Source organism: Chiloscyllium punctatum, chromosome 47 (assembly GCF_047496795.1).
Source record: "Chiloscyllium punctatum isolate Juve2018m chromosome 47, sChiPun1.3, whole genome shotgun sequence".
In the NCBI taxonomy this organism is placed as follows: domain Eukaryota; kingdom Metazoa; phylum Chordata; class Chondrichthyes; order Orectolobiformes; family Hemiscylliidae; genus Chiloscyllium; species Chiloscyllium punctatum.
The window spans coordinates 24,178,814-24,192,152 of NC_092785.1; the positions used below are offsets into that span (position 1 = coordinate 24,178,814).

At 41.3% G+C, this 13,339-nt stretch overlaps 1 pseudogene; it reads right to left on the minus strand.

The window, feature by feature from the left end:
- Positions 1 to 681: 681 nt before the first annotated feature.
- LOC140468664 (NACHT, LRR and PYD domains-containing protein 3-like) overlaps positions 682 to 13,339 on the minus strand; it is a 540,472-nt pseudogene continuing 527,814 nt past the window's right edge.

The window sequence follows — 13,339 nt, forward strand, 5'->3', positions numbered from 1 at the left end:
CCGGTGACCGGTTTGCTTTGATGATCTTATTGCTATAATGATTTGATTCTACTCTCCTTAGCAACACACTGGCTTCACTATGTACATTCCACTATTGACTCTTCCTTCTGCTTAACTCGCCAAATCTCTTCTCATTTCAGCACTGCAACACAGTGCCATTTTAAAGCTCTTGTGAAATCACTAGTTATATCACCCAGCAGGACACTTACCGAAGGGAAGTTCACGTGATCAGAGTCCTACAGCAATGATCCTTCTGTATGCTTCAATTGGAAATATTTTCCTACGCCAGCCTTTGTACCAGGAAATAAAAAACTTAATTCGATTTACCCTATACCTGTGTGTTTGTATTTCATTAGTAACCAGTAGATTACGACACTTTGGTGTTCTTCTTTTCATTTTACTCACAAGTTGTTCTTACCCTACAGCTTATCAATGTTCTTGATTTCAAATTTACATATATAGGCTGGCGGAAACCATTGCATCGAGTTCTTTTCCATTCGACTCCAAATTAATCACAAGGGTGGTGTCCTGAAGAGAGACATCTGGTGGGGAAGATTGTCTTTGAGACACATGCTCTTGGTCAAAGGATGCAATAATTAACTCCTTAGCCATCATGTCACTCACGACCATAGCATTCCCTTTTAATTATTCAGATTTAGTGGCGGGTTAGTTCCCTCAAGTTCAACGTTTCTCTCGTTTCTCTGAAAAGGCGTATTCACCAATAACATTGAAAATTGCAGGGCTCATACTTGACACTGCTACTGCCTGTTTCTCACAAACTAAATTAATCGCACTAACTTCCTGACCATGAAACGAATATGAAGTGCCTCTGGAACGGGTCGTCAATGCTAACTGGAACTGTGAATGCAGGTCTCCCTCCATGAGTACATGGCATTGTTTGAAGTCTGAGTCAAACTCATTATCCATGAGCCGCAGACATCGCCTCCAGATGTTTCTGTGGATTGCAAAAATTCAAGCACTCCACAGTTGCAGAACAACACCCACCCTGAATTTTTCATGGTATTTTTATTCAACTGATTAGGTCTCTACAACGGAAGTGTAATTTAGATAAATTCTTTCGGTTAATAATAATCTTGAACATTTCGAAATGTACCTTTTGATTGTCAACTGCATTGGCATTTAACTAATTTGAAAGATACAGTTAATATAACACTGACGTTTCACCAGTGCCAGTTCAGTCTACAGTCTCTCATTCAAAGCTTGGATGCCTTCAATCTCAGTCAATGGGCACGTAAATGCACGATTACAGAGCTGAAATACTCCACATCCAGTGTAGCTGCAGGGCTCCTGCGATGCGATGGCAGTGTCGGCATGTCTGAGCCAGATTATTCCAGACCCACCTGCTCCAGCAATGTGTTGTAACACAAAACCTGATTTTACTGCAATGTAGAAGCCTCGTTATGGACAACAAAGTTACAGCTGCTGAGGGAGCGTCCAGTAACCTCAGATTACAACGGGGATCTTGGTTAGATGGGTCAATGGGCTGATAGGCAGCATTTCGATTTTAATTGAGATAAAGGCAAGGTGCTGCATTTTGCGAAAGCAAGTCTTAACAAGACTTATGCACTTAATGGTAAGGTCCTAGGGAGTGTTGCTGCACAAAGAGACCTTGGAGTGAAGGTTCATAGCTCCTTGAAAGTGGAGTTGCAAGTAGATAGGATAGTGACGAAGGTGTTTGGTATGAGTTCCATTACTGGTCAGAGTTTTGAGTGCAGGGGTTGGGAGGTCATATTGTGACTGTGCATGATTATGGTTAGGTCACTTGGAATATTGCGTGCAATATTGGAAAGATGTTGTGAAACTTGACAGTATTCAGAAGAGATTTACAAGTATGTTGCCCTGGTTAGAGGTTTTGAGCTAGAGGGAGAGCCTGAACAGGCTGGGGCTGATGTCCCGGAGCGTCAGAAGCTGAGGGGTTACCTCATAGAGGTTTATAACATCATGAGGGGCATGGATAGGATAAATAGACACAGTCTCTTCCCTGGAGTGTAGAAGTCCAGAGCTAGAGGACATAGGATTAGGATGAGAGGGCAAGATATAAAAGTGACCTAAGGGACAACTTTTTTCACAAAGAGGGTAGAACGTATATGGAATGAGCTGCCAGAGGAAGTGGTGGAAGTGAGTAAAATTGCACACTTAAAAGACATCTGGATAGGTATATGCATGGGAAGGGTTTGGCGGGATAACGCAGTTTTGCTGGCAGGTGGTACTAGATTGAGTTGGGATGTCTGTTTGGCATTGACGAGTTAGACCGAAGGGTCTGTTTCCGTGCTGTAAATCTCATGACTCTAACACCTCTTTTGAGAAAGAAGGACAGACAGCAATTTGATTTCCGTGTAACTTGCACTGTCTCAAAATCTCGATTAAACAAGCTTGTTCTATTGGCTCAGTTTTTCAGATCAAACTCTGTGTCTAAATTTTCATCTAAAACATCACTGAGGAAAAACATAGTTCTGATATCTCGTGTGTCCCACATTACAAAACTATTGATTTCATCTGCATGCTTGGCTTGTTGTCTGTATGCTTCCTTCGTTGAAAATAGCATGGCTTTGACTCGTGCAAATATGGCTCAAAGTGGTGGTGTGGTAGCTAAGTGGTTAACAATGTGTTGGTCTAGGGTTCGATTCCAGTCTCTGGGGTCTGTCTGGAGCTTGCATACTCTCCCGATGTTTCCTTTGGCTGTTCCAGTTTTTAATTCCACACTCCGGAGATGAGGGTGAATTGGCCATGCTAATTTGACCAAATGTTCAGGCGTTAGGTTAATTGAACTAGTAATGGGAAATGTAGATTAATAGAGGAGGGGTCTGGACGGAATCCTCTTTTTTTGTGCCGAATGCCCTGTTTCCATACTGTAGTGATTCTTTGAGGTTAGCAGCATGGCGATAGGAGTTTTTTTCTCTCTCTCGTTCACATGGAAGGAGAGATGCTGTAAAACCTTGGTCAAGCTGACTAAAGTTAACGAATAGTCGTTAAAGGGGAATGCAAGGTTGATCGATGGGGCTTTGTCACAAGGATATTCTGGAGATTGGAAAACTAAACATGTGGCTGCTTTCTAAAAAAAAACTTGTGAATTCTCAAGCCAAAATTACCGGAGTATACACGGCTTGGAGGTTTCGTTCGTCAGAGGAGATTAAAGAATTGGATGAAAAAGGATGTGAAAACAAGGATCAGAATTTTGAAAGCTGGAATTTTGGAAGTGCTATAAAGCACAGCTCAGCAAACTGAGTGACGATTAGCGAAGAGCTAACAGTGTGATAAACACCAGAAAAGGTGATTTCGTGTTCATGCAGAGAGGAATGTGCTCATATAATTGTACTGGAAGAGCAAGGTAAACTATGTTAATGGTGGCCTCTTACGCTGATGAAATAACACAAGGTCAGCGCTGGACGATGTTGTGAACATGTGAGAAGGCAGTTTCAAAAACATGAATGAGTTGATCAGAAAACAATCTCTAATTGATATCTGATACAAAGTTTCCGAACGTTCAGCCATGTTTTCCAGTGAGTTGATTGGAGCCAGTTTCTGGGTATTCACATTTTGAGTAAATTCAAAAGTTATGTAATTTCCTGTAATCGATTGCCAAATATTTAAAGGGCAGAAATATATGCCACTGCATAATTGTCGTTAAGGAATCTGAGTTTTGGGAAGAATTCAGAGACAGGAGAAGTGTCAGTGAGTTAGATGTTTATGTTGCTTATGTACATATTGAAACTTTTAAATTATTGTTAAAGTCTTTGAGGGGCAACTACTTACATGTGGAAGAGGACGTGATGAAAGCACAATCGCCAAATGCAATAGCTGAATAATAAGAAAACAGGAGATCGCAAGAGAAGGTCGAGAGGAATTGAGATGAAGTAGAAATTGTTAATTCGGGGAATTACAGAGGAATCATTTCACTTCAGACTCATCTTGTGGTGAGTTGGTTTTCATTAGCAGGAAGATTGAGTTGAAGAACCGAGAAGTTATTCTGTATCCCTATAAATTCCTCGTTAGATCACATTCTGAATATCACATTCAGTTCTGGTCGTCTCATTATAGAAAGAAATTGGACAAGTGAGAAAGGATGCAGAGGACATTTTCTAGGCTGCTGCCTGGACTGGAGGGAATGTCTTATGAGGAAAGTTTGAGGGAGCTGGGGTTTTTCTCAAAGAAGGATGAGAAATGAATTGATAAAGGTGTACAAGATGAGTAGAAGCATAAGGACAGTGAATAACTGGTGATGTTTTACCAAGGCGGAAATAGCTATCAGGAGTGGGCATCATTTTAAGGTAATTGGAGGAAGGTTTAGTGAAAGTGTCAGAGGTAGGTTATTACATAGAGAGTAGTGGGTGCGTTGAACGCACTACTAGCAGTGGTGGTAGAGTCAGATACCTTAAGGACATTAAACTGACTCTTGAATAGGATAAAACGTGGGTGCAACATCAAGGTTCAAAGGGCATGCATTGTGCTGTAGTCTTTTATGCTGTAAGTTCTATTCAACCAAGTACAAATCAGTGGTAAGGTTTAGAGGGCTGAACATGGAAAGTGTACATTTGTCCAAAAACAAAACGTAATTTGCAAAGGATGTGATTTGGGAGGAGCAATTTTGCTACTTTTTCAATTGTGCAAACTTGACTAGGGACATTCAAACTGGGTATTAATCTCTGTAAAAGCAGACGAGGGTTATAGACAGAGTTCACGTTATCCAGATGAGAATTGCTGTTTGAATGCCAGGCATCAATTTTTAAGAATGATCAAGATGCCAGTTCAGAAACTGTTTTAGGGAACATTAGATGAAAAGGGAGAGGCAGGTGGTGTAAGGACATGAGAATTTATCCAGGGGAGGTGGAAGTGTATATGTGATGGTTTGACTTTCTTCCTGTGTTCTGAATATCAAAGTGTGTCCCGTCTCCACTGTCTTTTTGGGTTTCCAACTCCAAGCATCTGCATAATCCCCATCGTGAATAATGTTTCAACTTCTATCAGTTCCAGGGCACTTATTAAGTCCCAATTAATTTGCTGGTGATGAGCCAAAGCTATCATGTAAGAGTTGGACCTCTCGTGCATCCATTATTTGCTTAATGTGATCCACCTAAACATAGTCGGTGCACTGTTCCCATAAGTGTTATTTCTAGAGTTATAATTCCTGCTGAGTAGGTTTGAGTTAAATGTGAAGTCCATGGATAGGGACAACAAGAACTTGTCTCTGAGTTGCTCTCACTTCTTTTGATTACTCATTAAGTGAATAACTCTCGTAAATGGATATTTCATTGCTCTCTTCATCTCATTTCTGAATTTCTTCTGTGTTGCCACATAAATGAATGTGTTTGTGCAGCAATTTAAGGTCCGCAGCATCCAGCCAGCTCTTCGAACCTTATAAAAAGTATCATTGTAAATATTGCCTGTGAGGGCATAGAAGAAATTTATAACATACAGCAACCACAGAACTATGAAACTTCCTGAAATTGTGAACAATAAAATCACAGATTTCCTTCTACTCTCCATCTCCGGGTCGTTGATATTTTTCCTCTTGTTCTGCCTGCTCAGTCCCAATCTGAATTGACTAACCACCAAAATATATCGGACTGTCAGAGCATTCAGCAAAATGACAGAAAGAAAAGGGAGTAATGGGGTAAATATCAAATCAAACCAATCAAATCCCACCCAACCTGGATCGGTAAAATAGCTTGCCTTTCTGTAACAGAACCACGGCACATTGTTGACTATCTTTCCAGGTTCAAATGTAAAGTAGAAGGGAATGTTTTTTAAGCAGAACAGAGTAGACGTTGTTGCTAAAACTATATTCGCAGTTTTCTCAGTGCAATATTGCGTATTAATCTTCTGGCAACAAATGGCCACAAATCGATCAAAGGTGAAAGTGACAGTGAACCAAACAGAGCAGTCTGTAGCAACACAAAACAGGAGATTGATAATATTACAAGCATAGGTGATGTCCAAGATGCCCACTGGGAAGTAATAGTAATAGATCTGTCTCAGTATGACCTCAGTGATAATGAACATTAGATCCGCGACTGCCATGGCCACCAGGTAGCGAGTAGTGCAAGTGGAAAGGCCACACTTACCCCGACACAGTGTCAGAATTGCCAATAAATTAACTGCAAAAGAAAAGAGAAAGTGCACTATCAAGCATTGATCAGATATTTCTAATTTGTTAGGGATCTGCCACACTCTCCCAATCTTGCTCTTCAAACTTCCTCCTCACTTCCGTCCTTCCACAACCTTCATTTGAGACTAACAATGACAATTCACAACCTGATGCAAAGCTCAAGAAAGCAAACCAATCTCAATGTTTTGTACCATCACAGGCTTATTGTATCCACCCCCATTCCATTCCGCTGAGTGGTGCATCCCAAGTCCATGTGAATGACATCCCATTTTGAAGAGTGAAAGTTAGCTTTCGCACACAGTGATTCACAGGAAGGAAGAAATGCAAGATTTTATCTGGGTCCATAATGGCCACTTTGGGAATCATGCTATAGATTCTGAGAGTATGCGACATGACTTGGATAAAATATCAAAACAGTCAGCTCACTTTCAAGCTACATAGAGTCATGGTGGTGGGTTTGGGATTGGAGCAGAGGGAGTAGAGGGCTGCGCATTGTGAGGAGGAGCCACTGAAAAAAGTGGTTCAGTGGCATTTTGGCGCACTGACCTCTACATCATTGAAGTCAAGCGCCAACTTGAAGGCACCTCCGCCTCCTGTCCCCTCTACAATGACCCCACCCCACCCATCACCAAACCATCATCTCCCAGACCATACACAACCTCATCCGCTCAGGAGATCTCCCAGCCACAGCTTCCAAAGTCATCGTTTGGGAACCCTGCACTGCCCGATTCTACATCCTTCCCAAGATCAACAAGCCTGAAAACCCTGGGCGACCCTTGTCTCAGCCTGTTCATGACGCACCGAACACATCTCAACCTACCTCGATACTGTCCTACCTCTCCTACACTCGGAAGACCTCACAAATGTTCGAGACACCATCCACGCCTCCCACCTCCTACAAGACTTCCATTTCCTCAACACCTAACGCCTCATCTTCACTATGGATATCCAATCCCTCAATACCTCCATTCGCCCTGACCATAGCCTCCAAGCCATTCGTTTTTCCTCTCCCAACGTCCCCACCAGTGCCCTATCACTGACGCTCTCATTCGTTTGGCTGAACTGGTCCTCACCCTTAACAATTTCTCCGTCGAATCCTCCTATTTCCTCTCGACCAAAGGGGTAGCCTTGGGCAGCTGTGTGGGCCCCAGCTATGCCTGTCTCTGTGTTGGCTACGTAGAACAGTCCATCTTCTGTAGTTACACCGGCACCACTCCCAAACACTTCCTCTGCTACATTGATGACTGCATCTACGCCACATCGTGCTCCAGCGAGACAGTTGAGCAGTTCATCAACTTCACCAATACATTCCGCCCGGCCCTTAAAAATTCACCTGGACCATCTCTAACACGTCCCCCGCCTTCCTGGATCACTTCATCTCCATCAATGACGACCGACTTAATAATTAAATTTTTTTACAAACCCACCAACTCCCACAACTACTTGAATTACACCTTTTTCCATCCGAACTTCTGCAAAAATGATATCCTGTATTCTCAGTTCCGCCGTCTCCTCTGTATCTGTTCCCAGGAGGACCAGTTTGACCACGGAACACACGAGACAGCCTCTGTCCTTGAAGACTGTATTTTCTCTTCCGACTTGGTTGAAGATGCCCTCCAATGCACCTCACCCACGTCCCGCACCTCCGCCCGCAAACCCCACTCCTCCAAACACAACAAGGACAGAACCTACCCGGCTCTCTCATTTCACCTTACCAAACCTCTGCATAAACCACATCATCTGCCTACTACAAACGGACACCACCATCAGTGATGTATTTCCCTTCCCAGCCCTATCCACTTTCTGCAAAGACCGTTCCTTCCGTGACTATCTGGTCAGGTTCATGCCACCCAACAACCCACCCTCCCGTCGTAGCAGCTTCCCCTGTCACAGCAGGAATTGCCTGCGTCCAGACGTCCCCCCTCACCTCCATCCAAAGCCTCAAAGGAGCCCAACACAGCCATCAAATTTTCACATGCATATTCACCAATATTATTTATTGTATCAGTTGCTCCCAATGCGGTGTGATTACATTGGGGAGACTGCACGCCTCCTCGTGGAGCGCTTTAGGGAACATCTCCGGGACACCCGCACCAGTCAAACCCCCCGCCCTGTGACAGAACATTTCAAATCCCCCTCCACCTCTGCCGAGGATATGCAGGTCCTGGGTCTCCTCTACCACAATTCCCTCGCCAACTGACACCTCGAGGAATAATGCCTCATTTGCACCTCGGAATACTTCAACCACAGGGTATAAATGTGGACGTCACCAGTTTCCCTCATTTCCCCTCCCGCAAATATACCCCAGTTTCAAAGCAGCCAGCTCAGCACTATCCTCATGACCTGTCCTACCTGCCAATCATCATCCTACCTATCTGCTCAACGCTGCTCCTGGAACCTAACCCCACGTCCATCCACATGGTTAAGAATCACACAACACCAGGTTACAGTCCAACAGGTTTAATTGGAAGCACACGAGCTTACGGAGCGACACTCCATCATCAGTTGATAGTGCTGTGTTACGATCTAGCCCTCCACTATCACCTGATGAAGGAGCGTCGCTCCGAAAGCTAGTGTGCATCAAATTAAACCTGTTGGACTATAACCTGGTGTTGTGTGATTTTTAACTTTGTACACCCCAGTCCAATACCTGCATCTCCAAATCATGACTTCCATCCACCTATTTTACTCTAACCTGCTTTTTTCCGCAGCCCCACCATCTCCCATTTATCTCTCCAAACCAAACACTCCCTGCATCATTCCTGATGAAGGGCTTTTTGCCCGAAATGTTAATTTTCCTGCTCCTCGGGTGCTGCCACGCTTGATGTGTTTTTCTATCACCACTCTAATCTTGACATAGACTCATCCAGCACAGATACAGGCTTTGGTCCAACTTGTCCATGCCAGACAAATTTCCTAAATTAAAGTGACGCTTTCCAACATTATCTGGGCATAGGTCTTTAATCCCTTCTGGTAGCCTAATATTGCATGACGTTTAACCCTAGGCCTCTGACACAATACTTATTATTTGTTTCACATACTTTTTAAATACCATTCTGAGCAGGGTATGGAGGGGTTTCCCCAGCTGACAATGCCTTCACTGCTGTTAAACAGAAAAGTAGCTTCCTCGACTCTTTAGAATTCAAAGGTCTTTCATCTTTCTTGAACTCAAAATAATGGTCTTTCAATTCTGAAAATAAAAAAAACAAACGACTTTCCCTTATCCCTGTCCGTCAGGGCAGGGACAACAAGGGATCAAATTATAGAATAAACTTTCCTCTATTCATTCAGACTAAAAGTAGCCAAAAAAATCAAATCCCCCCATTTTGTTCCCGTTGAGCACTCTCAGAACACGGATAAAGAGGGTTTAAAATCAGACAAAATTTCTTCTCATTGGAACAGAAAACAGATAAATTCTTGTCCCCTCACACTGGGACAGACTGAAGAGGCGGGAGTTTAAATAAAAGTGATTCTTTCAAAAGTCCAAACTATCTGTAGGTCTCCAAGACAACAGACCTGTACCCACCTCCCCAGGCTGACTTCCACAGAGTCTCTCTGTACCCCACTATCCTTTGCTCACACTGACATGTGAGCACCTGGCTGATGAGCCAATTTCCATTCGGCTGCCGGTGTCATCAGTTACTAGATTAAATCCTGGCTTTCATGTAGGGTATTAAATCATGGCTCAGGCTAAATTCTGAGGATATCAGGCCGGTGGGTTTGACTTCAGATGAACCAACGATCACTTCTTATCGAAGGTCATCCAGGGACGGCAAGTGTTATCGAGTTCATTCATAATAAAAGTTTAACAACTCTAACTAGAATGTTAGATCAAAACACTATGAACACAAGCCAGTTCTAATGCAAAACAGTCTCAACTTTATTAGGAAACAAGGTGCAATAACTATGACTACACAACAATACCACCTCCAATTCTATTCAGCCCCTCAATCTTCCAATAATTCCAGAGTTTCTTGTATATTTACATAACTGCTCTCCTTTTCACAGACCCTGTTTTACTGCAAAGGTGCTTTCGCTCTCTCTCTCTCTCTTTCTCTCTCTCTGTCTCTCTCTCTCCAAATGGTCAGTGGATATCTGACTTTGGCCAAGCTAGTCTATTCAGAAGATCCAAGAGGAAATGGTCACAAAGGTGACCCCTAAGTTTATATCTTTGGCTGCTTTTCCGGCACTCTCCATTGTTCTGACCAGTCAGGGAGACACGCTTCATAGTTTGAAACACTGTCAATCATTGGACCGGCCTGCTACTTTTCAATTCTTTGTGCAGAAGGACCCTGCCTTTCTGTCTGTGCCTTTCTCTGACTTGGTGGAAAATTTCTTGGGGATGTGTCAGTCCAAGATTACTGTTAGAATTTTATATTATGCAAAATAGATTAGCACCCAGCTGTCCTGCTTGCGCTGTGTCTTGATACAAAAGCTCATTCGATGAGAGATGCTTGCGCTGAAGGGATCAGAGAATATTTGAATCAGATTACCTACTACCACAAAATCCTAAACAATGAAGACAATATATTTTATCTGTTTATAAATATATATCATCACAATAGACAACAGTGACAGATGATTCTATTCATGTAGTTAAAAGAGAAGACATCAGAAGCTTCAATAACGTCTATGAGATTAATCCCAATAGATAGGAAAGAAAATGGAATTCATATTAAAAGTAGACGCTGAAATGCTTTGAGATCACATAATATAATGAAACACTTAACATACCCTAGAGTAGGCTGGGCACATATTCCAAAAGGAAGAATTACTCTTGATCAAATTACTTGGGCGAAGTAAATAAATCGCAATTGATAAACAATATGTACAACCACTGAAATTCATTTACCTTCTAAAGGTCGTTGATAAGGCACCAGGTAGCAGGCAAATGAGCAAGGTCAGAGATTTGGATTCAAGATTGGATAGCAAACTAACAGTAAGAACAGCAAAGAGAAGAGGTGGTTTACTCAGATCTGTGAAAAGGATTAAAACGCATTCCAGAGGAATGTGCAATGGACCAATGACATCCAATATTTGGAACAAGGCTTAAAAAGACTAAAACAATGTTTACACAAATATAAATTGTGACTTGCAGTTAACACAGCGAACAATCCAACAAACCACCAGAACAATAAATAAAATTGATCAATTAAGATCAACAACTAACATAAAATAATGTCAATACAGTGAATGATAGGGCACGGCATTCTGGTCAAATTAGATGTTCACAAAATGTCTTTTGAGAATATGAGTCTGACATGGACAGATTGGCAAAATGATTGGCAGTGTAGAATTTTTTAAAAAGTGTTCAATACAACAATACAAGTCAATTAGTGATATATTAGCATATAAATCAAGAACAATGAAACTAAAGTTAAAAATTCAGGTTACATTGTATTCATATAAAAGCATTTATATGCAAAATTTATTATCTCATCTATACATATATGGCATGCGAAATTTTTCAATTGAAACTGATATTGTTGAGGAGGTACAATTATTCCAAACAGGATGACAGTACTACTATGAGGTGTACAAATGCATTTCATAATAATTAAAAGTGCTTGTACAATTATTATTTATTATTAACTTGCTTTGTTTGATCACCATATTATGAAACTTTGTTCACAATTGTCCTCAATGAGAAATGACATCATTTATACCAATACAGCTCGAATAAACTAGGGCAGTTATGGGACCAGCAGGTCTACCAACACACAGAATGATGGTGAGAACTGACCGATAAAATATCAATCAGGTATGCAATTGTATAATAACTAACCATAGACCTTTATTAATCCTTTCTTAAATTAGGAATTTATACCCAGGAGCATTCTGGAGCAGGTGGATCAATCATTCTGTAAAATTATTCTCGTAACTTTACTCAGAAGAATGAAAAGAATCACAAAAGTTTGCAGCATTTCAACTGAACTGTCCAACTTGTTACTAGTTAATATACAGCCGATATATGTTACTTTTCAATTAGTGCATGCTGTGCTCTTCACACATGTATTGCCAAACAGCAGAAGATTTCTCTTTGTAATCAATCGATTCTGTATAACATGTTGGCAGATCCATGTAGTGGATAGTTTAGTTACCAAGAATAATTAGCCATTGAAACACATTTCATGATATCACAGCCATTAACTTACCTCTTAGTATTCTATGCTAACAGATACGGCGAGCATGACAGGGTCACTTGAGCTAAGTGTTCACCCTAAACAGTAACCAAACCTTGCTCTTGTAACAGCCTGCCTGATACTCTCATGATTAGGTCGGAACATTGCCGCCAACAGAATTTAAATACAGTTGGAACTTCATTACATTAAAATTCAGTAACTTGATAATTCAACAAGCATACGGTTTACAAGAGTGTTCTTTATAGTTGGGATCAATGGAACAATTTGATATGACCTACAACTTGCAAAATTATATCACTGATCAGGTGCTTGCAGGTATTTTCCAGTCAACCTGTTCAGAGATGTTACTAAACACAGCTGAAACAGGCATGATATGTACGGATGGTTAGCACTGCAGAAAACACTCTCGGCAACATAGTGACAAAAGATCAAGAACAATTACATAATTTTAGTCATTCTAATTTCTTACCAGGAATACCAATACAAGCAAGAACTGTGTAATAAATCTTCCTGATACTGTAAAATGTGAGACACATTTTCTCAGTGAACTGTCCTTTCGTTCAGCAAGCAATCTTGCTGAATTAAAGTCTAAGGTGATACATTCCCAAAGCCATTAGTTTATATTGTGGGGTCTCTATGGGGATATGAACTTTGCAATGTCACTTGTTTTGTTTAAATCGTACTTTAAACAAAGACATTACGACATTCAGCAAGTTATTTTTGTGAGATTTGTTTTCCGAATTTCAGTGTGATTACCCCAAGGATATGGGACTTGGAAAGAAATGAGTTCTTAATTTTCCATCTGAATTCACACTTTTACAACAGATTTTCCAAACGATGCAAACCCTCAACTAATGCCATTATCTTCAACTAGTCATTTCAGTGTTCAAGAATTATCCTGCGTTAGATTGCAACCATTCAGCAATGAATGTCTGAACAATGGAATGCCAGAATAGGAGCTATGTAATGTGGTTCATCCTTTAAATGGTATTATTCAGTCCTTAAATTTCAGAGCTATGAGCATAACTCTCTGGACTTTTGTGCTCGCATTTGGCACATAGTTACCCTT